General features: G+C 36.0%; 1 long non-coding RNA gene across 2 annotated transcripts in view; it reads left to right on the top strand.

Annotated features, from left to right (window-relative positions):
• Positions 1-26,912, top strand: part of LOC126947679 (uncharacterized) — a 165,037-nt gene that overhangs the window by 36,800 nt on the left and 101,325 nt on the right. The window contains exon 3 of one of the 2 annotated variants that reach the window (XR_007723165.1): positions 26,283-26,375. The exons of the other annotated variant lie outside the window; for it this stretch is intronic. This is a non-coding gene — a long non-coding RNA (uncharacterized LOC126947679). The remainder of the gene's footprint in view (positions 1-26,282; positions 26,376-26,912) is intronic. 2 annotated transcript variants of the gene reach the window in all.

The raw sequence follows: 26,912 nt of genomic DNA, 5'->3' as shown, positions 1-26,912 counted from the left end.
AGGTAAATTTTAAGAGTTTTGTTTATTTTTTGATGAATCCTGATGGCATTTTTAGGCAGCAGAGATACCAAACGACACAGCTGAGAATAATGAAGCTCTTACATTAAATCAAAAGGCTCATGATTTCATCTCAACAATGCGGATTCAGCAACTGAGACCTTGAAAGCATCTATATGGAATACAAATGTGTAAAAACAGAGATGGAAAATGTCCCAAATCTCTTCAGAATGCCACAGCAAATCAAATAAGAAAAAAATTACGGCATTTTTAAGAATGTTCTGTTCTTCTAATGGATAAAGATTCAGTGGCATCCAGAAATGAGATGTGAACGTTCAGAATATAGTGGTGTGAAACTTTGTCCTGTCACTTCTATTCTATGAATTTATGTAGAGATTAAATTATTATAGCCTGCTTCAACTCCCAACCAGTTCCTCAGGAATAGAGGAGAAATTCAAAGGTGATTTAAGGGAGCATTTACATCGACGGAGAGAAGGCATAATTTGTCAGTAGAGACTCTTGCTTCCTTATTCTTCAGGCTGCTCAACTGAGCTGAAACTTTCGCAAGTTGAAAGGCTTAGCTGTTCAAGGAGAAGTTCTGGATTTAAAAAACTGGGGAAAGGGGCTGTGAATAATGGCACTAAGCTGTTGCGTGCTCATCTTCTTTTCTCCCTGCTATCCCTGTTCTCTCCTTTGGGGATAATGGTAAAAATCGCCTTTTAAGCTGGATTCCATGTGACCCATGGCTTCCCCCATCTTTCCACAAAATACAACAAATTATCCACTTTGACTTGATAATATTTCCCCACTAGATATTCCTTTGCTTGCTTCCACCCTATTCTCCAGCATTGTTCTTCTAGTTCAAACTTCATCGTTTCCAGCTAAACTGATCTATGACTTTGTGACCCTAGTCTTATCCACTGCAAACTTCCAGAGTTACAGCTCAGCCAGCCAAGTCTGAGCATATCCTTCCCTTGAAGAGAATATCCTCAAGTCAGGATGACTGCCAAGTGCCTAAGGAGGGCATTCGCAGCCACTGTGCTCTAGGCCCTGCATACTTCTCCACATTCATCTCTTGCCATTCTCCGGCTTGAACTGCACCCTGTGCAAGGCTGTTTCTTCTGCTTCTGTGTCCTTCATGTCCCTCTCTTGTTTGTAGGACTCTACATCCCTTCTCCCACTCTACCGTACTTGATAATAAAAGCAACAGCATATCTTCCATCAATGATAGACTAGATAAAGAAAATGTGGCACATATACACCATGGAATAGTATGCAGTGACATAAAGGAATGACATCATGTCCTTTGCATGGACATGGATGGAGCTGGAAGCCATTATCCTTAGCAAACTAACACAGGAACAGAAAACAAAAAACGACATGTTCTCACTTATAATTGAGAGCTGAACAATGAGAGCACATAGACAATTGAGGGGAACAACACACACTGGGGCCTGTTAGGGGGTGGAGTGTCAGGAGGGAGAGCATTAGGAAAACTAGCTAATGCACGCTGGACTTTATACCTAGGCGATAGGTTGATAGGTACAGCAAACCACCATGGCACACATTTTCCCATGTAACAAACCTGCGCATCCTGCACACCTACCCTGGAACTTAAAATAAAAACAACAACAAAATAACAGCAACAACAAAAACAAACAAAAACCCAATAGCAACTTGTTTTTATAAACTGCTTACTAAACTCTAGGTACTGCTCTAATCATTTCATGTAATCCCCAATCAATTTTGACAGGTGTGGACCATTATTATCACCATTTTAAACAGAGAAGTAAAGTAACTTGCCCAGCATCATGGAGTTAGTAAGTTTTAGATTCCTGGACTCTGAAATAGCACTCCATCACCAAGCCATATTCACTGTGTTTGCCTTAGTTAAATTCAACCATCTCTTCAGACACAGAGTCACTGTCTCCAGTACGCTCTTCCCACTCTCCTGACTGAGTTGGGTTATGTGTTCTTCCTTTGCTCATGTGAGTCTTTCTATAAATTTATTTGGCTCATCGAACTGTAATGAACTGTTCATATATCTCTTCACCCTGCTGGATCATCAGCAGCCATGGCTGATTTGTTTTTATATCCCAGTCTGCTATCCAATAAATGCAAGTTGAATGTGAATGTAAATACATATCTTACATTATAGCAAAATATCAGAGGCTTACAAGGCACTACAGAACATGATATTTATATATAATTCTCACTATCTTTTATACAAATATCCCCATCATCACATAAACCCAGAGAGCTTAGGTCAATATTTGTTGAGTGAATGAAAATGTCCATGATGAAATGTTAAGGGAAACTACAATCTTTGTAGTAAATATTCAGACTGTTCTCAAAATAAAGAGAGTATCCAATTAAATCAAACTAGACCAATGCTTCTGGGTTAGATACATCTTGGGTACAAATTAAATATTTGGAAGTTTTATTAACTGATCTATGCAAATGGACAGAGTTCAACAGTTGTGCTTCAAATATAAATAGGTAAGTCTATGGGGGGAAATGGGATTTGATAACTGCAGTTTAGGAAAAAAAATCATCTTGATCCAGTATCTTAGCTTAAACAGAGCAGCAAGTTAATGGTAGAAGAACTGATTACTTTCGGATTTAATCTAAGTATTGTGGAAGCTTCTTTGCAGTCAAACAATTCAATATATATATCAGCCTCTAAAAAATTAAACTATTCTAACATACAAAATAATGAAAAGGACACTTTTGAGCCAATATTTCATACTAACTTTAAGTCAGTATAAACTGCATTTAGGAAGTACTTACTACAATCCTTTCATTTGCATTATTATTTTGTCTTCTTTTTTAAATGGATAATATGTGTACATGATATGCCATCAAAAATTATGAATGAACATATAGGGAAAGTAAGACTTTCCACTTGTTTGTTTTCCTCTTTCCTTCTCTATAGGCTAGCACTATTACCCATTTTGTGTGAATTCTTCCAGATATAGTCCCAACAAATACCAATGCACAAATAGTTACATAATCAAACTGTGTTATAATATTGAATTCAGTTTTCTATTATTGAACATTTGAAGTGTTTTAAGTATTACAATTTTTCAGTGACTGTTCTTGTATATATGTCTTTGTTTATACCTATTAAATTCTAGAATACCTGAAGAAAAAAACACCTAACAATAAATCTGCTAAATTAAAACGTAGCTACATTTTAAATTTTGACGTGTTATCAAATTTGTAATCAAGCTGACCTTTGCAGAAGTTTTGCAATTTAAACTGTCACAACAATAAAAGAGAGTTTTTTCCCCTCTATGTCTTCATTGATAAACAAAAAGTGATGTCTCAGTGTAGTTTATACATGTGTGTGTGTTTGTGTGAGTGTGTCTGTGTATCTATATATAAGCAGAGCTTAGTACCTTTTCAAATATTTAAAAGACAAATTTTAGTTTATTATTTGTCTGTAAGCTTTGTTTATTCTACGCCTATTTTTTTTCTGTTGGTTTGTTTTCTGATACATAAAAAGTTCTTTATATAGTAAAAATGAATAGTGGTCGCACTTAAAGTACTGGTTGGAAATATCTTTTTCTAGTTTGTTGTGTTGTCTTTTGACACTGTTTGTTTTTTTTCCTATTCCAAATGCTTATGCAGTTGAACTTATACATTCTTGGCATGGTTTCTACGATTTGACCAACACTAAGAAAGGTCTGCATCTTCAAAAAAAGCCTCCATGCTTTCCCCAAGAACATTCGTGTTTTCATTATTTCCATTTATATCTTTTTATGTTTTATCCAGTTTTCTCCATGAGATTTATCAAATAACCTATCCTTTTTTTCCTTGATATGTTTCATTTTTGATATATAATGAATTCCCTGTGTAATTTGGGTCTATTTCTGGACTCTATTCTGTTCCAACACTGTATTTGCCATTTAATTAGTTTGATAATATCTGTAGTATGATTTGGAGAGCATATTCTCACCTCTTTGTTCTCCTCTTTTGGAGATACTGGCTATAACTAGTTTTCCATATCTTTAGAATCTAAATTCCTAATTCCAGAGAGAAAATTATCCTTTCAAAATTGTTCCTTATTTTATCGGAATCGAATTAAGTTCGTAGAGTAATTTAGGATGAGTTGAAATCTTCATTGTATAGAGTTTACCTATCCCAGATCAATATGATTTTCCTTCTATGCAAGCACTTTTTAGTTGTCTTAATAACCTTCTACAGTTTCTTCAATAAATATGTCTTTAAATATTTTAGTTCATTCATAGGTATTCTATGTTTCTCTTTCTATTTAAAATTGAGTCTCTTCTGTCACTTGAAAATTTAGTTTTTTGTCTATAGCAAGGCCATTAATTTTTGTTGTTGATTAATTTTGTTCCCAATCATGTCACTGTATTCTCTTGTTATAAGATGTCAAGATGATTTTCTTGCATTTTTCAAGTATGTCATATCTTTGGCAAATAATGATAGCATTATTCCCCTCTTTCCCGTTTTTATGCCACACTTATATTTGTAATAGTGAACATTCTTGTTTTCTTCCTAACCTCAGTGAAACATTATAATATTGTATTTCTATTCATTCTGATGTCATATTTTATGCTGTTTTCTCTTTTATTGCTTTACTTTTTCTGTGTTGTATATATTTGTTTGCTTTTTTGTGTGTGGGTTGAGTAACTTACTTCCATTCTGGAAACTTTTGTTTCTGTTTTGGGTCATTTTAGTATTTGATTCTATATCTATAACATGATTTAGTGTATTTATCTCCTATTTTGTGGACACTAGAACAATTTTGTATTGATACATCTCTAACTCATTTTCTCCAACATGGCTTAGTAGATACTACTATTAGCTCTGCTTGTACTTACTTCACACCTTAAGTTATACCCAAACCTCAGTTGTTTGAACTGTCAGCTATAAGTGAGGCTTTTAGACTTCTGATTATAAAAGATGAAATAATCAGTATTTTTACACAACTGCCTAATTTCTTGCCAACTTTTATTAGTTATATTGTTTGTTTGTTGTCATTGCATTCACATTGTACTAATGAAGCTGTGATTCCAAGAGTTCCTTTTTCGTTACTTTTAAAGTCAAATGGAGTTTAGGTTCACCTTTGTCCTTTTGGTACAGTGTTTCTATTCAACAGGTGTTTGACTGAGATTTATTTTTTTTAACAATTTCTTCAAGTTGGCTTTACAGGAAATATATTCTCCTAGTGCTTGCATGATCAAAAATGCCTGCTGTTGCCTTTCTATTTCAGCAATTTGTCTAGGTGTGTGAAACATTTTTGCTCACACTTTATTTCCTGGAGGACTGTGCATTTATCTCTCCACTGATTTCTGATGATGTATATTGTTGTGAATGCTAAGGCCAGCCTGATATATTTCTCGTATAGATTTTTGATCTTTCTGGCTGGATGTTCAATTATATTTTTAAAAATCATAACTTTACTGGGTTGTATTTTGGTAATTTTTAAATTGTGTTTTTATTGACAGATAATAATTGTACATATGTATGAGGTACAGTGGGATGTATATATTATGGAAAATTCAAATCAAGGTATTTAGCATACCCATCACCTCATACCTTGTCATTTTTTTGTGGTGAGAGAATTCAAAATCCTCTCTTCTACCTATTTTGAAATATAGAGATATAGAGTAATCTGTCTGTCTGTCTATCTATCTATCTATCTATCTATCTATCTATCTATCTATCTATTTTTCGAGACAAAGTCTCACTCTGTTGCCTAGCTGGAGTGCAGTGGTGTAATCTCAGCTCACCGCAACCTCTGACTCCCAAGTAGCTGAAACTACAGGCGCCCACCACCATGCCCAGCTAATTTTTTTGTATTTTTAGTAGAGACGGGGTTTCGCCATGTTTGCCAGGCTGGTCTCAAACTCCTGACCTCAGGTGATCCACTTGCCTCACCCTCCCAAAGTGCTGGGATTACAGGTGTGAGCCACCACACCCAGCCACAATATTGTTAATCATAGTCATCGTACTGTGCAATAGAACACCAGAACATATTCCAACTATCTACCCATAAATTTGTACACATTGACCATTCTCTCCCTATTCCCCCTTCTCTCTCCCTTCCCCAGCCTTTGGTAACTATTATTCTACTCTTTACTACTATGAGACTTACTTCTTTAGATTCTGCACGTAAGTGAGATCACTTGGTATTTGTCTTTCTGTGTCTGGCTTATTTCACTTAGCATAACGTTGTCCAGTTTCATTCATGTTACTGCAAATGAGAGAATTTCATTACTTTTATTGGCCAAATATTATAGTATCCATTGTGTATATATGCCACATTCATTTTATCCATTCACCCTTTAATGAACACTTAGATTGATACCATTTGTTGACCATTGTGAATACTGCTGCAATGAACATGGGAAAACAAATAATCTCTTTAAGATGCTGATTCTATTCTCTTTGGCTGTATACCTAGTAACAGGATTACTGGATCACATGATAGTTCTATTTTTAATTTTTTTGAGGACTCTCCATATTATTTTCCTTAGTGGCTGTACTAATTTACATTCCCACTAACAGCATATAAGAGTTTCACTTTCTTCACATCTGCACCAGCATTTGTTATTGTTTATTGTCTTTTTAGTAATAGCCATTCTAACAAGTGTGAGGTGGTATCTCATTCTGGTTTTGCTTTTGCTAATGATTTATGATATTGAACATTTTTTCACATACTTATTGGCCATTTGTATGTCTTCTTTTGAGAAACGTCTATTCAGGTTGCTTGTTTGTTTTTGTTTTTTGTTTTTTTTTTGACAGAATCTGTCTGTCACCCAAGCTGGAGTTCAGTGGCACAATCTGGGCTCACTGCAACCTCCACCTCCTGGGTTTAAGTGATTCTCCTGCCTCAGCCTTCCAAGTAGCTGGGATTACAAGCATGCACCACTGTGCTCAGCTGATTTGTATTTTTAGAAGGTACTGGGTTTCATCGTGTTGGACAGGCTGGTCCCAAACTCCTGACCTCAAGCGAGCTCAGCCTCTTAAAGTGTTGGGATTACAGGCATGAGCCACCAAGCCAAGCTATTCAAGCCTTTTGCCCATTTTTAAATATAATTATTTTTCTTTTGTTATTGGGTTGTTTTAGTTCCCTATCTATTCTGGTTATTAACTTCTTGACGCATAGTTTGAAGATATTTTCTTCCATCCTGTGGTCGTCTTTTTACTCTGTTGCCTGTTTGCTTTGCTATGCAGAAGTTGTTTGATGTAATCTCATCTGTCTATTTTTGCTTTTGTTGCTTATACTTTCAAGGTACTTTCCAAATTGCCCAGGCCAATATGATGAAGCATCTACCCTAGGTTTACTTCAGGTAGTTTCATTGTTTTGAAGCTTACATTTCCGTCTTGAATCCATTTAGAGCTGAGTTTTGTATACCGTGAGAGATAGGAATCTAGCTTTGTTCTTCTACATGTAGATATCCTCTTTTCTATTGAAGAGACTGTCCTTTCCATGTGTGTTCTTGGCAACTTTGTCAAAAATCAGTTGGCTTCTAGATTTGTTTCTGTGCTCTCTATTTTGTTCCTTTGGTCTATTTGTCTTTTATGCCAGTACCATGCTGTTTTGTTTACCATAGCTTTAATGTATATTTTGAATTCAGATAATGTGATGCTTCTAGCTTTGTTCTTTATGTTCAAGATTGCTTTGGCTATTTGGGGTCTTTTATAACTCCATGTCAATTTTAGGATTTGTTTTACTATATCTGTGAAGAATGTCATTGGTATTTTGATAAGGATTGCATTGAATCTGTAGATAGCTTTTGATAGTATGGACACTTAAACAATGTTATTTTAACCCATGAGCATAGAATATCTTTCCATTTGCTTGTGTCTTCTTTAGTTTCTTTGATCAATGTTTTACAGACGTCAGTGTAGACTTCTTTCACCTCCATGGTTAAATTTACTCCTAAGTATTTACATTCTGTAGCTATTGTAAATGAGATTGTTTCATTGATTTCTTTTTTATGTAGTTGCTATTAGTGTATAAAAATACTAATAGAAATTTGTATCCTGCAAATTTACACAACTTTATAGAAAATAGCATTTTGTATCCTGCAACTTTATTGAATTTGTTTATTCCAACAGTTTTTTGGCATTTCAGTTTTAACCATACCTTATTGTCTTTTCATGAGGCACACTGTGGTTTTGAATCTTATTTTTAGAATGTATTTTTGAATTTTTTTATTAACATGTTTTTAGTCTTTGCCTTGGTAGGAATTTTTTTGTAATTCAAGGATGCTAGATGCATGTTGAAACTCCTTTGCCTATTTTCAGTATCTATTCATTTTTTTCCTCTAATCCTACTTAATTCATTATTAGTTTCTAGTGTATGTTTTAATTTTATTTAATATGTCCTGTGCTCCATATTTTTATTGTGTTTTAAACAGTCCCTGAAGTTACTTGTTTTTGCTTTTTCTAATATTGTCTTCACTTATACTATGATTGTATTTTTGTCTTTCACTGCTTTAGTGGGCTCTGTCTGCCAATTTAATTTTCATTTGTTTCCACTGAAACATATTTCTAATGTCTTACCTGGCCCACATCTCTGAGAATTTTGATTTCTTTAAATTTAGAAACTATTTTTTAAAAATTTAAGATTGTTTTTTAAAATTACTTAAATCCATTAAAATGCATTTGGATGCAAGATTCTTTGGCCCTTGGTAATATTTTTCTGATGTGTAGTCTGTAGTCTCTGACTTTTGTTTTTCTGGTTCTAGTCCTCCTCTTTTCTTATATTTACACAGATGCAGTCATGTATCGCTTAATGACGGGGATACATTCTGAGAAATGCATTGATAGGTGATTTTGTCATTGTGCAAACATCATAGAGTGTGCTTATACAGACCTAGATGGTGGAGCTTATTATACACCTGGGCTGTATGGGACAGGCTATTGCTCCCAGGTTGCAAACTTGTATAGCATGCTACTGTAAAAAATACTGTAGTCAACTGTAACACAATGGTAAGGATTTGTGTATCTAAGCATATATAAATATAGAAAATGTATGATAAAAATACAGTATAATACAGTATTATAATGTTATGGGACCACTGTTGTATATGTGGCCCATAGCTGAAAGAAACATGATTATGCTGTGCATGCCTATATTGTGCATCCTTTTGAAATATTGTTCACTTTGAATTAGGTGAGCCCTTCCTGGACCAGCTATTTTCTGGGCTTTATGATGGAGAGAGAACAGAGCTGCAAAATGTTTCTCTGCCTCAGAGTAGAGTTCTTCACGACACAGGGAGGTGTATGTGTGTGGAAGGGATTGATTTAGCCTTCTGTTTATCCCTAACTTTTAGAGATTTATGGCTGCAGGTCATCTAACAACTCTGAATCTTTCTTCTAGACCTTGACTCACAGATGACTTACTCCTGGCAAAAATGTCATGTGTCACCTAATTCCATTCGCTGCACCCCTCCAGTCTTTAGAGTTCTGTGGTACCAAACCAGGAAGCTCTGTCCTAGCTGTGTGTACTGATCTTTTGTAACAGACAAGGTGTGGCCCCTTGGCATGCTCCTGAGTTTTGGAGCTTGGTCCTTGCCAGGTTGTGCTGCCCTTGGCTGCTGCAGTGTTTCTCTTTAGTACCTTCCTGCACACCAGGCAGATCCTTTCTTCACACAGCACCCCATCTTCACCATTTGTGATTTTTGTGATTGAGGATTGTATGTATCTGTTGGTTTGTTTTTTTAGTCTCTGTTTTCTGCTCAGTTGTAGATAGATAAGGATGGTATTATCTGAAATCTGCCATTGCATACATGATGGTACTGATGCTTCTATCCAATGTCCAGCACATTTAGTGCAAGCCTACTCTAAGCCTTCTACTGCTTTAGCTGCTGGTAGTACAGCGGCATCAAGAAACAAAAACAACAATAAAAACAACAACAAGCAAAACAGACCCATATCTTTGTCCCCTTGAAATAAGAAAGAATAGTTAACATAAATAAGGTAGTAGTTTAATTACGTCTTGCCCTCTGCCCTTCAAGTGTTTGGCTTGGCCTGCATAAAATATAATTTCAGTTAAAAAAATATTGCAAACTAAGGTTAGGCCCCCAAATCCACTGTAATTACCTCTGAGTTAAAAGGTCAGCCAGATTTCAGGTTGTCTGTTGAACTCCCTGGCTGGAAATTCCCTTTAGCCACCTCACTAAGTATTGCTATTTTCCTTCTTCAGGGGTTATGTGTGACACAGGCACTGGGAATGAGAGTAAATGGCCCTGGTAATTCAACTTTAATAATCTCTTAGTGCCTTTCTCCCTTTACAAAACACTCATAGTGATTTTTGTTTGTTTGCTTGCTTTTGTTTCTGAGAGCAGTACTGCAGTGATGACTCTTAAAATTCAATCCCTTTCTACTGAAATTTGAAGAAAAATTGGAAATATTTTATGACAGATAATTATGACATTTGGAAGTATACCCTGTAGTGTAGAAGATGACAGGCGATTTTCCCCCAAACAATGGCACGAAACTCAAAATGGTATATAAATCAACTTGGGGTAATTAAAACCTTGTTCCTATCCATTTTCATCATCATCATGGAAGGTTAATAATAATGATGATGACATTTACTATTTTTAAATTTGTTTCATCTATTTTTTATTTTTAAATAACATATTATTATGCTTGAGTGTTTACGCTGTGCCTGGACATCATACTACCGGCTGTATAAACAGTGTCTCATCCACCCTTGCAATTAAAATAATTAGCCTCATTTTATTTATTTTTTCCTTTTTTAGTAGACACGTAATTGCACATATTGATGGGGTACACAGTGATATTTTGATACATGTATACAATGTATCATGATCAAATCAATTTAGCCTCATTTTAGAGTTAAGAAAGGCAAGGCTTAGAGGAAATCAAAAGACCCTTGAAAATAATCCAGCTACTAATGGCAGAACTGGAGTTCAAATCCAGGTCTGTTAAATACCCAATCCAACACTCCCACCCATCATATCGTACCATCTTGGTTCTAGTTCCAGAGGTTCTTCAGAACCTTGGAAGAAATGAAAATCCTTTGACCCCACTTTAGGATTTCTGACTCTGTAGGCTGGGATGGAGCCTAGGAATTTGGTATGCTCTAGATGATTATTTTCTGTACCAAGTTTCAGAACCATTATTTTAGAAAAAAGAAATCTCCTTGTTATAATGAAAATTATAACTTAAAAAGTTTTGTTTTGTTTCTACTTATAAGTTTTTATATTAAAATATGAAACAAAAGAAAATCAGAAAAAAATTAAAAAATGAATTCCTTTAATCCTACCATCCAAAAATAACTATTTTTATATTTCCATGTTTTTCTTCTTTTTTACGTATTATGTATATCATTTCTTTTTGGTTTGCTTTCTCTTTCAGGTCATCTGCAATAGTGTTCTACATAAAATGTGGTATCATGATTTTTGTACTTAGTGTTCTATAATAAAATATTTTAGTATTATTACGTAGGTCTTTATAAAGCTCACATTTGTCAAGATACTATACTTGCAAGAAAACCTGAGTCCAACTTATACTGGCTTTTACAAAAATGAGAATGTATTGGTTAATATAATACACCAGGGAAAGAACACGGTAGAGCTGGATTCAGAGACAAAACACCATCCAGCCTCTTTCCGTTTCTGTCCTTGTCTTGTTGTTTCTGTCTCATCACTGTTCCCTTTTTTCCCTGCTTCTGGCTGGCTTTTAGATTTAGCCTCTCAGGCTGTCAGTTCTCATGATTCCCATGTGGCTATAACCGTCGGTTCCCATCTAAAGAACAAGGCAGAAATTGCAAAGGGCAGAAAGAAATTTCCTGTGCTGATTTCAGAATGAAAAACCCTTTGGATCTTTGCGGTGGGTTGTGTGGTCAGCCCCTGGACCAACTGGCATAGTCAACGAAGGTGGAGTTTCATGTCTGGTATGACACGGGCCCACTCTTGAAGCCAGGAGATAATATGCTACAGTTGTTACCTCCCGTAACTACCAGACTTGAGGAGAACCTGCCGTTTAATTTTTTTTACATGAAAAAAATGTAAATGTAATTATATCTATTTTTCCAGAAGTAAAATCACTAAGCCAAAATGTTGAAAAGGTTTAAGGATCTGTTATGTCTTTCCTAATTGTTTGTAAAAAATATTTTACCAATGTACACTGCTGCAAACACTGTCTGAAGGCTCTCTTTTTCCCTTATACCTGTCGTCATTGACTTCTTTTATGATAGCTTAAAGTAAATCGTCTGGGTATATATAGTGTAAAAGTAAATCTTAGTAATTACAGCAGAGACGATGTTTAGAAGACTATGTGGTTTAGCTATTAGACCACTCCCATGTGTATTCTACCTGAGGATGTTTACACACATGAATTTTTTCCTGAAATGTTATAGTATAGTAGTTATTTATTAGTTACACTGTGATACCTGGCTTAAGTAAAATTCAGTTGCATTATGGAAAATTATTGTTTCTAAAATTGAAGTAAAATTGTCGCACGTCTCCTAGTGTGTATTATGGTACACTATGATTTTATGTGGAATAGTATACGTGACAGTGTATAGCATAGGTGAATAGATTATACATAGCAAAAACAAGGAAGTGTGATTGCTCATAAAAAGAGAGAAGAAAAGGATAAAAGAATAATAAATTCAAATAATTTAAAAATATCAGCAGGTACTCATGCTGTCAAAAGCAAATAAGAAAATATAATTTTCCTATTGTGTTATTGAATTGGTTAGAAGCTTGTGTGTTACCTAGCTTATACAATGGAAATAATACAATGGAAATAACCAATACTTAATCAAAATCTGTATACTAATAAGGAATAAAAAGAATTAGGGCTGTAAGAAATTTTGAAAATGCAGGAAATTCAAGGTGGACCCTGTAAAATTTGTGGTCATCAAATAAGTGACTTCAAAAATATAGGGAAATAGTGGTAATGTGACAAAGTGTCAATTTCAAAAAGGCCTTCACTCTCCAAATATTACCAGTGCCAAAAATAAATGAAATAAGTCAAAGCTTCCATGGGCCAGGCACGGTGGCTCATGCCTGTAAACCCAACAATTTGGGAGGCCAAGACAGATGGATCACGAGGTCAGGGGATCGAGACCATCCTGGCTAACACGGTGAAACCCTGTCTCTACTGAAAATACAAACAAAATTAGCTGGGTGTAGTGGTGGGAAAAAAAAAAAAAGAAGCTTCCATGATACTACACAAAGGGGAAAACAGTATTAATTGGAACTCATATATATTTTTTTTTTTTTTAGATGGAGTTTTGCTCTTGTTGCTGAGGCTGGAGTGCAATGGGGTGATAACGGCTCACTGCAACCTCTGCTTCCCAGGTTCAAGCAATTCTCCTGCCTCAGCCTCCCGAGTAGCTGGGATTACAGGCTCCGCCACCAAGCATGGCTAATTTTTTTTGTATTTTTAGTAGAGATGGGGTTTTTCCACATTGGTCAAGCTGGTCTCAAACTCCTGAGCTCAGGTGATCCGCCTGCCTCGGCCTCCAAAAGTGCTGGGATTATAGGCATGAGCCACCGCACCTGGTCTCATACATAAGTTTTTAATAATATTCATACACACATAAATTGCAATCAACTTAAATGAGTTTTACACCCAAGATTTCTGGCCAAACTTTAAGTTGGCAATCATAGATGGTAAAAATAAATTATTAGTGATGTAATAAAGGTGTTATTAAATTATAACCCTTGATATTTCAAATAAAAATGTATTTCTGTTTGTAATACATTCACAAATGGAGCCATCTTAAAACTAAGAAAAAAACATGGATAACTATCAATGAGTAGGAAATGAAATGTCAAAATTAGTAGGGACAGCTGTGAGCACATACTGTATTACTTATTCAGAGGAGCTTTAAACAACTTCTAAGAGCACTTTCTTCTTAAACTATTAACAGCCAAAACAAACCCATTAATTGAATGTTATCTTGTTTATTTATTTATTTATTTATTTTTATTTTATTTTATTTATTAATTATTTTTGAGACGGAGTCTCGTTCTGCCGCCAGGCTGGAGTGCAGTAGTGCGATCTCAGCTCACTGTAAGCTCCACCTCCTTGCCATTCTCCTGCCTCAGTCTCCCGAGTAGCTGGAACTACAGGGACCCGCCACCACGCCCGGCTAATTTTTTGTATTTTTAGTAGAGATGGGGTTTCGCCATGTTAACTAGGATGGTCTCCATCTCCTGACCTCATGATCCGCCTGTCTCGGCCTCCCAAAGTGCTGGGATTACAGGCATGAGCCAACGCACCTGACTGAATGTTGTCATGTTTAAACATATAACGAATATACAATTATCCCAGATACATTAATAAACAAATTAATGTTCAGTGACTTGTCCATGACTGCATATCTAATAAGAATTACAATGTGAATTTAATTCTGAGACTTATTCTAGGTATCTCAATATGTGATCTTTATGCATCAAGTCAATTATTAAAAGAAGCAATTTGATACTGCTGGAAAAATCAAATCAATAAGTGGATTTGAAAATCTAAAAAAATTTAATAGGGAAATAAGCTTTCAGTATGAATACACACACAAACACACCCAGGTTGCTTCAGGATATTGCTTCAGTGCTGCTAATTTCTAAAACATTTTGAATAGAGAGTTACGTAAAATTTGGATAAAGGTCATACTGGACCACATTACTCTGTAAAAGCAGTAAATTTGAGTAATAACTGCAGGAGTCCCATATCATGCTCTGGCTACAGCCTCTGCTACTCAAGCTGCAAAGGCTAGCTGATGTTCCAAGCCTGGCTGCCTCCACTAATAAAAGAAGGAGGAGAAGGAGAAGGGGGAGAAAAAGAAGAGAAGGAAGATGAAGAGAAAGAAGAAGAGGAAGAAAGAAAAAGAAAAAACAAAGCTCATACTCAACACTTGAAGTAGTAAATTTTATACTAACGCTAAATAAAATATTAAAAATATATCCACAAAATTTAGGAGAAAGTAAAAACTTTAAAACAATACCAAGTCTAAAAACTCTAAAAACAGTATATGAAAATATTTCTTGATCAAAGAAATATTTCTCACCTTATAGAATCTCTTAATCTGTATAAAATTAAAACACCTTATTTGCAATATATAAATTTTATAAAATAGAATATTACTATAATTTAAAATTAAACAATTCCAAAGTTAAAAAACAAATTGCACAAATTATTAATAAGGTTCAGACTAGAAATCTCTGCTTATAAATTGTCAATGTGATAGGACACTTTAAATTCTGGTAATCTTTATATACTATAGTCCTCTTTGAATTGTTACCACCAAACTCAAGGAATTAAACAAATGAGTACCAGCTACTCATTTTTATTTTGCCTTTATTAAGTCAAATAAAATATAAATTTTAAAGTATCTTGACTTTCTTATCCCAGTGATGAGAAAAGAAGAGGGTTGCTCTACTAGACCACCGGATAAACTTCTATTTAAGACTAAAGTTTCCGCATCATACTTTTTCCAATTCTCTTAAAATATTGCACTCCTTAACCATGTCAAAATGGTTTCAGTAGAGTGGGGAAGGCCAAAATTATCTGGAGGGGATTGGGAAGCAAAGGAGGGGTGAGGTGAGAAAATAGAGAAAGCAGGTACAGACATTTTCAAAAACTTTATTATAAACAAAAGAATGAAATAAGATATTAGTTGAAAGGGGTTGTGGGGCCTAGCACGGAATTTAATTTTAAATACAAGAACTGTTTTTCATGTTGATTAGATTAAAAGGCATCATTGGTTGTACAAGAATGAGACACCAGGAAAGTCCATGAATGAGCAAAATGGAATAGGAGTACTGTATTTAATGTTGCCCTTACCTAGCTGCAAGGCGAAGTCCATCATCATTATAGGAGGGTGGGCAGGTGCCCTGGCACATCTGGTGAAGGGACAATGAGGCAGAAGTGGAGGAAGTGACACTGAAGTTGGAAGTAAGATAAGATGACTATTTCTCTACTGAAGTGAGTCAAAGCAGGATAACAGAGAAGATATAAATCTGTTATCTCCGAAAGCAGGAAGCAATCAGAAAAATATAAGAAGCCAGCTAACAACCCAGTTGTGGTCTGAGGGTGTAAATTTAAATGTCTACCTACTTTGTGTCTACAGTTGAGAAGCCAATGTGGCTGGCAGATGCCATTTAAAGTTACCAATGTAGTGAGGATTGGTATCTTACTGGCCAAACTCAACAGAGGTTAACGGAAGGTTTGCCAGTGATGGACTGTGAGTCCTTGCAGGTACAGTGGAGCCACTGCAGAGTCCCCATGGGGTGGGAGATTGGATCTGAAAAGTAATATTAACAGCTTACAACACACAACATTGCTGAGGGAAGTTGCATCAATAATTGTGCATACTTTTCTTCATGTCAATTTCACTTGATGCGATACATGCAATTAAGAATAATGCTTTCAAGAGTTCTCTGAAAACTCTAGGTTCACAGATGATGCCACTTTACTATTAGTAGTGTGGCTAAGGTACAAAGACGAACCTGCCTGTGTCAGCTGCCATAAATAGACTAAGAATTTCATGTAGCTACTACCCATCTGTAGCCTGCACAATGACTGTTCAAAAGTCCCAGATTCTTTTCCTCTCTGATACAGATGATTGGTCAACACAACATGACTCTCTGGGGAAACGGAGGTTCAGATCTGATTGGATGTGTGAGAAAAAATAAAATAAAATAAACCAAGAGATCTCACGGGGAGATGAAACCAATATTATTTTAAACAGAAAGCAAATGTACAACATAATGAATCTTTGGTGGTCACAACCTTTTGTTTTCTGTCTTTTATCTTTGTTGTTAACCAAGAATTAAGTCTATTCTAGTGAAAAGAGTCACCCTTAATTTTGGTAAAATCTCTTCTCATTAAAAAAAGATGAAGAAAAAAATTACATTGACCAAGATGTTATAAAATATATATAAAATTTTCCCTTAATTCCACCAACTATTGTACACCCTTACTGTCATTATGGGGTAATTTTTTTCGTCTTTTTTCTCTGCATCAAAATACATGAAACCACCTTTGCAAAAATTATGTAAGTAAAAACATTATGGCAGTTAGGCATTAGGGAGATCTGATCTAGCCAACCCCCTCCTTGCCTTTAGCTTTCAAACTGCCTTAATTATCCTTGGATTTAGGCCAAGCTAACTTTGGAAGACATTTAGGCTATAGGCTAAATGATAATAGCCCTTCCCCCAAAATCAACCATCTTTACCTTTGTAAAGCTAATTAATGAGAGGCCACTAGGGTAGCAGGAGGAGAGGAGCCTGAATTTGATAAAACGTAGACTGGTCACAAGATATGCACCTTCCTTAGTTAGTCTTGCAGATAACATCACTATTGTAGATTGGCCTTTTGAGATATCTTTTCAGGGTTTTCGTATGTCTGACACCGATGGATCCACCTAGACCCACCAACTGATGGTTTCACTGCTCCTGTAACTTCACCCGGAATCAACTGTGCACAAAAGGACAGCTTAGACCCTTTATCATTTCATTTCTACTCCAACCAGTCAGCAGCAAGCACCCATTTCCTAGCCACCCCACCATTACCCCAAAACTGCCTTTGAAAAACCTCTACCCTACAAGACTTCAATGAGATTAATTTGAGTAGTAACTTTCTCCCACATGGCATGGCTAGCCTCATGTCAATTGAACTCTTTCTTTACTGCAATGCTGTGGTTTTTATTTGTGCAGTGGGTAGGAATAATCTGTCAGGAGGTTACATACATATATATATTTTTAAACTGATATCGTAAATTTAGTTAAACAAAGTTTTTTTTGTTTTTTTTTTTTTTTGAAACTGAGTCTTGTTCTGTCACCCAGGCTGGAGTGCAGTGGTGCAATCTGGTTTCACAGCAACCTCTGTCTCCCAGGTTCAAGTGATCCTCCTGCCTCAGCGTCCTGAGTAGCTGGGACTACAGGCATACGCTGCCACACCTGGCTAATTTTTGTATTTTTAGAGACAAGATTTCACCATTTTTGTCAGACTGGTCTTGGATTCCTGACCTCAAGTGATCCACCCGCCTTAGCCTCCCAAAGTGCTGGGATTACAGGCATGAGCCATCACTTTCGGCCTAAAAATTTTTAATAGTTTCACTTTTTTTTTTTTAAGTTGGATATTTTTACTTGAATTTTGCGTACCTTTTTCCAGATTATTACCTATCATCAAATTCATAATTTTTTACGGACTGCAGAGCTTTCTATGGGAAATCCATATTTTACCAGTTTGCTGTCATTAGATATTTTCATTGTTTCTAGTATATTTGCTATATAAGACCCCAATAATCCTACTTTTTAGTACATGTTTTGGTGTTTCTCTAATTATTCCTAGAAATATAGTTTTGAGGTCAAAAAGGAAAAGGTCTATTGTGAATATGATGGTTTCTCCTCAAGGTTTGTCTCCTTTTAAAGTTCACCACTGTTTTAAAGCCGGAGACTCTTATGTCTCCTTATGTTAGTTAAAAACAGCACCTTCACTGGCAATTATTTCCACAAGGGCCTTAAAAACATACCTAAAATATATATCTATTAAATCAATAAATAGTGTCATTTTATCAGTTCCTCACTTCAGGGGAATCGCTCTTCTGACTCAGAGGAATTTAGAGACCAATAAGGAAGCTAGTCCTATAGAAAACTGGAAAGAATTAATTCAAACAAAAGTTGAGTTTCTATTGTGTTTGAGGAACACGACCCCAGTTGACATCAAAACATTGTTTCCTTTGGCACTTGAGATTTATTTCTCCCTTTGACAACAAAGATTTTGCTTTTAGGACACAAATAAGATATTCCAATTTTCTGTTCAAATAACCGTTTACTTGGTATTAGATAAGGTGGGCTCAGTTTCAAAAGCAAATTAATTGCAAACCTCAATTTGAGGCAAGTCAAAGCTACAAATATATTATGGAATTCATTTCAAAAAATGACACAAAATTAAAATGAAATAGGCTCTAAAATTTGAGAACCCTTAGGCACAGTAAATCTTAGTTATAGCAGAAAATGAAACATTCTATGACAAGATCGGGTCTGATAAGATGTAATAAAAACATGAGGCATGATACATAAGGGCAGGAGGATTGACATAAAATGTGAAATGATCACAAAGATAGCATAGTCCTAGTCCCCTAAAGTATTTGGTAGTGACAGGAGAATTAAATAGCAAGCAAAGCTGAATAGTAAATGAGGGTGAATGTGCAATACATCATCCCTAAATCTATCTAGGTATTCCTAAAATGCATGTCACATTTTTCCTGGAAATAACTAATGTCTAGACCAAGGTTAAATTTTTCAAAAATGAGAGCATGAACATCATGGAATTTCAACAATGGTATTATGTACATATGATGAGAAGGAGATGAGGAGAAGGTATGGTGATTTGGCAGCAGTAAAATACAGTTAAGAAACCAGCAGAAATGTATTCTTGTAAAACAGAGTGTGACTTACTTTTATGCCTAACCTTGAAATTATGATGGCAAAGCCCACAGGTGCTGAAATGGCCAAAAGCTTACTGACATTGCACCATAGAGCAGCGTGACATTTATCCCATAGGCACCTCTGATTAATTCACATAACCCTTTAACAAGTCAAGGGCCACCTTTTAAAACTGTTTTGGTAGTACAAAGTTCTTAGAATGAGGAATAATAGCTTTGCACTTCCTCATAGTGGGGTTTCAAGTCTGTCTTTGTATGTATGATCTGGAAGAATTTCTAAACTCTTCTGAGCCTCAGTTTCTTCATCTGTGAAACAGAGATGAATCTTACAAATGTTAACCAAGCTAAAATATGGAAAGTTATAAGCACAATGTCTGTTATTCAGTAACTTTCAAAGAACTTCACTTCCTTTTCTGCCACTCCTTAACCTCTCCTGGCTGCAGAAATGTGAATTGATCTTAATTAGTCAGATACTGTCTTTATTTGTGGTTAACATCAGCAGCTATGAGAAAGGATGCAGAAAGGGGAGAAGGTGACTAAAGATAAAAGGATAAAGCATAAATGTAGCTTAATGTTTCCTCTTAGACATTTTATAGCACCTGGCTTTCATCTTATTCCTCATCTTTTCTCTCTCTCTCTTTTTTTTTTTTTTGCCAGAAGGAAGACACTATGATATTGACGTTCAGAATTCAGTAGGACAGTAGTCTTGAAAACCAGGCTATTGTCCTTCTAAGACGCTGGCTAAATTACTCTTTCTTTTCTTTTAACTGATGCAGTTGGACTCATTGTTAAATCCCCTCATTGTATTGAGGAGATCAAGATTTCCAAGTTGCACAGACACAGGAGGCATCATCTACATTGTGTGCAATGGTTTTCTCCAGGGGTTGCTGTTCACGTAATATACAATTTAAATAATATTCAGGGAGATATTGCTGTTACCCATTAAAGATGGGTGAGATAAAGTAGAAGGAGCATAAGATAGGAGGGCAGTAAAAAGAAAACAAATAATTTTATCTACCCACTGGGGTGGTACAAAGAAGACAAGATCAGAGAAGAGAAGCTCATGAGGGAAACAAACATGGCTGTCCTGCTTGGAGAAGCACATTTGACAGTTTACGAAATCATGGAGGAGAGTGACTCTTGCCTTGCCACCCATTTATTCATCTGGAAGGAGACTTCCGTGTAGGTTGCACTCACACTCAGAGGGAGGGCAGTCACATGAAAGCAGAGGTCAGGCAGAGATTTAGTTTCCTTGGTTGCCCTTGGGTCTGATGAGGCAAAGGCATATCCAAAGCAGCTAAACACTTGGTTGGCATAGTGGGCAGAGAGGCTTTCCTTAGGGGTTCTGCTCCAAGGGCTATGAGCTAAATTCCCAGTCAGACAATCAGAGAGTGTATAGCATCAGCAAGAGCTCAAATAAAGCTGAGAAAGTCAAAAAGTATTACATGGCCTTGACTACACCCAGACAAAAGATGCTGACCATGGCTGGGCATAGTGACTCAAACCTGTAATCCCAGCACTTTGGGAGGCCAAAGCAGGAGGATTGCTTGAGCACAGGAGTTCAAGGCCAGCCTGGGATGCATAGTGAGACCTTGTCTAAAAAAAGAAAAAAACAAACAAAAACAATGCTGTCCACAGTCCTAAATGCCAGCAGGGCTAACTGCCCCAAGGTGGTCAAAGGACATTGCTTTGGAGGTCAGGGTAAGGGAGGAATCACAAGAAGAAGTATAAACACCTACTCCCCTTCTACCCAGATACCATCTTTAGCAGATAAGCAGAGATATTTGAGGTAGAGCAATCTCTGAGAGAGAGTAGGAAATTATATTTAAAAAATCTAAACCATTTTTAAAAGTCCTTGACTAGTTATTGGGTTAAGTTTTATTTTTTTAACTACCTATCCCCAAGTTCTGTGAATAACCTGAAAATGAGGTTGTAGAAGGCAAATAGGTACAGGCAATAGTTAAAAGTGACATTTTTCCCTCCTGTACCTAAGATGAGTGAGAATTATAGGAGAGACACTACTACCTACAAGGCATGCACAATTTACATTTGTATGACTACTAGAGTTTACAAAACATATCCAAATGTATTTTTCTTTTAGAAGGAAATTATCAAGGTAGAAAATATAGATGTTGTCAAGAGATCTTCATAAAGCAAGAGAAAGAGGAAGGTTTTTCTTGCATGAGGTTAGTTTAACATCCTTGAAATAGCAGAATAATGACTGAGATCTTGCTCTACTACATGTGGAAACGTGCCATGAAGCTACAGCAATTATATCAGTATAGTTCTGAAGTGAAAATGATGGATCAGTGAAGCAGTAGAGCCCCAAAATGCACATACATGAATAGATGGATATAAACAGTTAGGTATCCATATAGTCATCACATCTATCTATCTATCTATTCATCTATTTATATTCACATATGAATATCCTTATGTGAAAAAGTTACATTTCAAAATCAACAGGTAGTGGATGGACCATTCATTGGAGTGGATAGCTACAATAGGTTACTAATTTGTGGTGAAAAATAGTATTTGATTCTTACCTGGCATATCTTCCCTAACATAATGTATTCATTTGACACACATTTATTCCAAATAAATACATGACCAGAAGGTAGAAAAAACATCTTAAAATACTAGATGAAAATAAATGTTAATTTGGAGAACGTGTACCTCTCCAGAAATAAAATAAAAATCAGAAGTAATAAAGAAATTAAATATTGGAATTGTTTAATGAAAAAAAGTTAAATTTGTCTATGGCAAGTAACACAATAAACAGCTTAAAATTAAAGACAGACAGGAGAATTATTTATAAGTATAAAGGCTAATAATAATAATAATAATAAAAAGGTCATATAAAATGTTGACTGGACTATATATTAGTACAACTTGTACTAATATGGGGCAATTTGGTATTAACTACTAACATTTTGATAGAGGATGGATAAGCCACACATACCCATTTATACCAAGACATTTTGAGAAAGAAGGAGGGATATTGGGGAGGGGGTATTTGTGAGAAATTAAGGATTTACATTCAGGAGAGGCTAATATTTTCTGAATGTGCTCAGTATGTATTGATTTAAACATTTCTTACTAATCGTTAGGTGCCTTTCTAGGATTTCAGCACATAGAAGAAATGTCCCTACCTATGCATACAGACATGCATAAGAACAGAAAGCGAAGTCTTGTTTATCAGGAAAAACAGCATTCATGTATTACTTACAAAAATTGAGGCCAATCTCCAAGCTCTACTGTGGAAAGAGTTCATCAATTTCCTAGACTGAAGAAAGCTAATTGTAAGAAATACATATGTAGTATAAAAAAGTTTCATTATAAATAAGAGTAAAAATGTGCATTGTATATGTACATTTTTATGAATGTCTGTGTGTATGTGTGTGTAAATGTCTTTTTGTATGTGTATAAAATCTAGAATAATCTGCACCAATCTTGAAAAGTGGTTATGTTTGAGAAAAGAAAATGGAGAGGCGAAATTTCTGCTCTAACCCTGACTTTGTTTCTTTCATTGTTTTTGTTCTTTTAAAAATAATTTACAGTGTGAAAGGGTTTGACATTTATTAAAAAAAATTAAATAACTAAACCACCTGTGTACAACAAAGCGGAATGTAATTCTATATGTTAATTAGAGTTATAATTTTAATTAGACAAAATTTGCATATATACTCAAAGATGTAGTCTTGATTGGAGGTAGGGGTAGGGGTAGTTTTTGGAAAAATTTACCAAGGTATAAATAGAAACTATACATAATGTAATTTACTTCATTTTTGTGCATTTTCTAAACTCAACAATTAATACAAGCTACTTTTTATCCAGAAAAAGTCATTAAAATGACAAAAATCTAGGACACCTGTGCATTTTGAAATATCTCATTTTGTATCAAATATTTTGGCAGTTCTGGATTGATAACCAAGATGACACTTCAGCAAACAGGTAAGAAGGTGTCTGTCTTAGGTTGATTCCCTAGAAGCAGACTGAGATTGGGATTTATTACAGAAACTGTTTATTCCAGAAGCGCCCCAAAGGGAACCAGTAAGACACAGGGAAGCAGAAAAGAGAAAAGTGGAAGAAACTCAACAAGGGTGTGGTTTCAGGCGATGTCTTCCCAGAGTTTTCCTGTCTATTCCTGCAGGGGACCTCGAGAGCATAAATTAATCTCAGAGTTGTTCACCTCCATGCAAGGAAGTTGGACTCGCAAGTATTCTTTGACTAAGAGCCTCTGCTGGAGAAAGGGGCCAACCTGGGCAGGAAGGAAACTCCTAAGAATGCTGCAGTAGGTGGTAAAGAGATTCCAGCAGTTGAGGCAGGCTTCCTAAGAGAAATGCAGGTGCAACAGAGAAGCAAAAGCAAACACAAGCCAGGAGAAGGATGCAGCCAAGGAGAAAAGGGGATTGGAGGAGATTTAGTAGAGCATCAGCAAGATCCACTGCAGAAGAAGTTTTATTTTATTTTGAAATATACCTTCATTTGTTAAAATACTGCATTGAACAAATATCTTTTCTACTTCTAACACCATAGAAAAAAAATCAAAAATTACAAGTGAACAAAATTTCAGACGCAGTAATTGTAATACAAGGAAGTTTTTAGGAATTCCCAGAAAAGAATAACAATTTAACAGCTTAAATTTAGTGAGATCAAAGTTCAAAGTTCTCAATATTTTACAGACTTAGATGTTTCTATTATAAATCAAAACAGTGATTCAGCTCCTGCATCTATTTTTCTTCAGGATTCATTTTCTTTTTCCGTGTTCAGTGTTCTTTTATACACTCTGGGAAACTCAGTAGAGAAAAAGGATACTTTTGTTTTAGAAAGATAATTTAAGTTAATTACTCCTATATTATCCTAAAGCATCCCTGGACACAAGGAAAATAAGTGCTTTCAGGATGACTTAACACACAATTTAAACTATAGTGCAAAGGAAACAAGAAAAACAAGATGTATTCAAAGATAAAGATTAAGTACTTACTCAGAGACCCTACTGGTTGGGGTGTCACACAAACATGACTCCATTTTCCCCTACAGCATTCTTGTCTTCTTACATAATTTTTTTTTTAAACTTGCGCACGTTACTTAAGCTCTCCTAATTTCAGTTCCCCCTTTGGTTTCCTGGTCAAGTTTTCACACATAGTAGGCACTCAGGAAATACTTGTTCAAAGGGCGGACGTGGTGCCTCATGCTTGTAATCCCAGCACTTTGGGAGGCTGAGGTGGGTGAATCACTTGAAGTCAGGAGTTCAAGATCAGCCTGGAAAAACCCTGTCTCTACCAAAAATACAAAAATCAGCCAGGCATGGTGCCTGTAATGACAGCTACTTGGGAGTCTGAAACAGGAGAATGGCTTGAACCCGGGAGGTGGAGGTTGCAGTGAACCGAAATTGCGCCACTGCACTCCAGCCTGGGTGACAGAGCATTCAATATATGGATCAATATACAATATGGAGTATTAAAGATGAGCGTATTCTGGATACTACAGATGTATGGAACCACAGAGCAGAAGTCCAAATAAGAATGTCAGTCTTATTCTCTGTACTTTAGCTCATGTGGTTCTACACATCTAGAGTATCCAGAATATACTCATCTTTTTCTCTAGCCATCTTATTATTTTTCTATTGCTACATAGTGAATTACCACACATGTAGTGGCTTACAACAACACACATTTACGATCTCACAGTTTTCATGGGTCAGAAGTCCAGACATGGCTTAGCTGAGTCCTTTGAAAGGTCTCACAAGGCTATAATCAAGATGTCAGCTGGGTGGTGTTTCTTTTTGGAGCTCAGGGTCCTGTTCCAAGCTCACATAAGAGATGGCAGAATTCAGTTACTTGCAGCTGCAGAGCTGAGGCTCTGCTTTCTTGCGGGTTGTTAGCTGGGAGCCACTCTTAGCTCCTGCAGGTTCCCATAGTCCCCTATCATGTGGCCCCTTTGTAGCCCACCTCACAGCATGACAGCTCACTTCTTCAGGGCCAGCAAGGCAGGGTCTCTCATATCATTCTTGTCTGCCCACATTCATAGATCTATATCTATGTCGATATTTATATCTGAATCTATATTTGCATCTGTATCATCTATATATATCTATATCTACTACATGTATATATAACTTATACCTCAAGGGAGTGATATTCCATCATTTTTGCCATATTCCATGGGTTAGAAGCAAGTCTCAGGTTCTGTTCATGCTCAAGGAATAGGGATCACCAACAAGTATGACTCAACTGGGACTCCCCTTATGGTATATTTGTCACACTGTACAAGTCCTATTGGCTTCAAAGTCAAGCTCAACTCACAATCTTCTCCTTTGATCTCCTAGCACCAGACACCAGACAGGACAGAACTAAGAATTTATCTAGGGTGTTTTTTTTTTTTTCTTTTTTCTTTTTTTTTTAATCATTTGTCATGTCCTGTAACACACACACATAGATGCAGGACTAAATGCTTAATGCTTATGGCTTCAGATCCCCTGAGGCTGGGATCTTGCAGCTATCTGCAATCTTTATCTGTCTTTTGGCACACTATCCAAATCCTCAACAATTTATGCTGTTTTCTGCTCAGACACTTAGAATCCTCACTTCTTCCCCATTTATGGGTCTTCACTCTATTTCAAACTTCAGATATATCTCGTGTCTGAAAAAAACCTTTTGGCTGTGCTTCATGCTTCTCGTCTTTGCTAACTCCTCAAACCCCTACACACGCTACTCTCTGAAACTGTCACCACAGTGATTATGCGATCCCCACGACATAGGCCAGATGTCTTCCTTACTTGAAGCACTTACCAGCACTTATATATCTCATCTTTCAACGAGTACATATGTAAAGACTAAGAATAATTTGTGTATTATTTTTTGTTTAGGTAACAAATTAAAAAATTAACATATCCCAAAATGGAAATAAAACAGATAAAATGCCAAGTGCATATTAAATAAGGCAAGCTATTTATGATGAGGTAAGGAGAGTACATAAAACTTTATTTTTAAGATGTAAAAGCAATACTAGTTTGAAACTACTTTGTTTCATTTTTAGTTTTTCTCAAAATTAATATATGTAATAAGATTCATAATTTTGTAGATAAGAGTGTGGAGCACAAAATTATGCAATACATGGGTGTTACCTACCCTCAACTGTGATGGTTTCCAAGGCTGCCTGTGGAGTCTGATACAACTGTGAAAGAAAAATAAATCTTGGGGCCCCCAAATCCCTCAGCTAAAGGGAAAAGTTAAGCTGGGAACTGCTTAGGGAAAACCAGCCTCCCGTTTTGTTCAGAGTCACCCCTCTGCTCACTCTGATTGCCTCCTTTGGAAAGGCTAATCAGAAACTCAAAAGAATGCAACCATTTGTCTCTTATCTACCTACGACCTGGAAGCCCCCTTCTCGTTTGAAGTTGTCCCGCCTTTCCAGATGGAAGCAATGTTCATCTTACACATGTCAGTTGATATCTCATGTCTCTCTAAAATGTATAAAGTCAAGCTGTGCTCTGACAACC

Source organism: Macaca thibetana, chromosome 2, assembly GCF_024542745.1.
Source record: "Macaca thibetana thibetana isolate TM-01 chromosome 2, ASM2454274v1, whole genome shotgun sequence".
Classification (NCBI taxonomy): domain Eukaryota; kingdom Metazoa; phylum Chordata; class Mammalia; order Primates; family Cercopithecidae; genus Macaca; species Macaca thibetana.
Note: the sequence above shows the minus strand (reverse complement) of the source record. Positions and strands in the feature narration are given on the sequence as shown.